The 889-nt window shown below is 47.4% G+C and overlaps 1 protein-coding gene across 1 annotated transcript in view; it reads left to right on the plus strand.

Moving 5' to 3' along the window:
* dop (microtubule-associated serine/threonine (MAST) protein kinase dop) overlaps positions 1–889 on the plus strand; it is a gene marked incomplete in the record, with an annotated part of 102,490 nt that overhangs the window by 58,922 nt on the left and 42,679 nt on the right.

Below are 889 nucleotides of genomic sequence, written 5' to 3' on the forward strand. Positions count from 1 at the left end.
AGTCTATCACTGTTATGGTGGGTAGGCACGAAATTCGTTCCCAGTCTTGCTTAAAGTACCTAGGAGTTATGATCGATGCACATCTCCGCTTTAATGTTCACGCGGAGTATATTAGCGCCAAATCTGCTAAAGTTGCATCCTTTTTGTCACGCCTCATGCCAAACGTCGGAGGTCCCAAAGAAAGTAGGCGAAGGCTTCTGGCTACTGTTGTCACCTCCATTATGTTATATGCAGCCCCAATATGGAAAGAAACGATGGCTACCAAATCATACAGGAGACAGATGGCTTCAGTTTATCGCAGAGTTTGTTTAATGACAGTTAGTGCTTTTCGAACTGTTTCCAACAAAGCGGTGTGCGTGATAGCCTGAATGCCACCTGTGGAACTCCTTGTTGAAGAAAGAAGCAGGCACTATGGACGACGCTTGCACTTTTTCTGAGAAGAAGAGCGGAAAATAACCATCGACCAATAGCAGCAGTGATGGGAGGCTGCAGATTCCGGGAGGTGGACTCACAGGTTGATACCCGATGTGGGCAAGTGGTATGGTCGTCAGCATGGTGAGGTGGATTATTACATGACCCAAATGTTGACTGGACATGGATGCTTAGAGCCTATCAGTACCGCTTCAAACTGGACCACACCGCAGAATGCCCTGGATGTCAGACTGTCGAGGAAACCGCGGAGCACGTGTTTTTCACTTGCATTCGCTTTGCAGCAGAAAGAAGTGAATTGGAGAGAGTGTGTGGAGGACACGTCACACCAGAGAACGTGATGAGCTATATGCTACTATCAGACCTGCATTGGAATGCAGTGAAGATATTCACCACAGTAGTCCTCAAGAGGTTGATAGAGGAAGAGAGGGCTAGAAGACGTAACTAGCATGGAAACGTG

The sequence above is a fragment of the Halyomorpha halys genome, unplaced genomic scaffold (assembly GCF_000696795.3).
Source record: "Halyomorpha halys isolate HHAL.00 unplaced genomic scaffold, Hhal_1.1 Scaffold467.1, whole genome shotgun sequence".
NCBI lineage: Eukaryota > Metazoa > Arthropoda > Insecta > Hemiptera > Pentatomidae > Halyomorpha > Halyomorpha halys.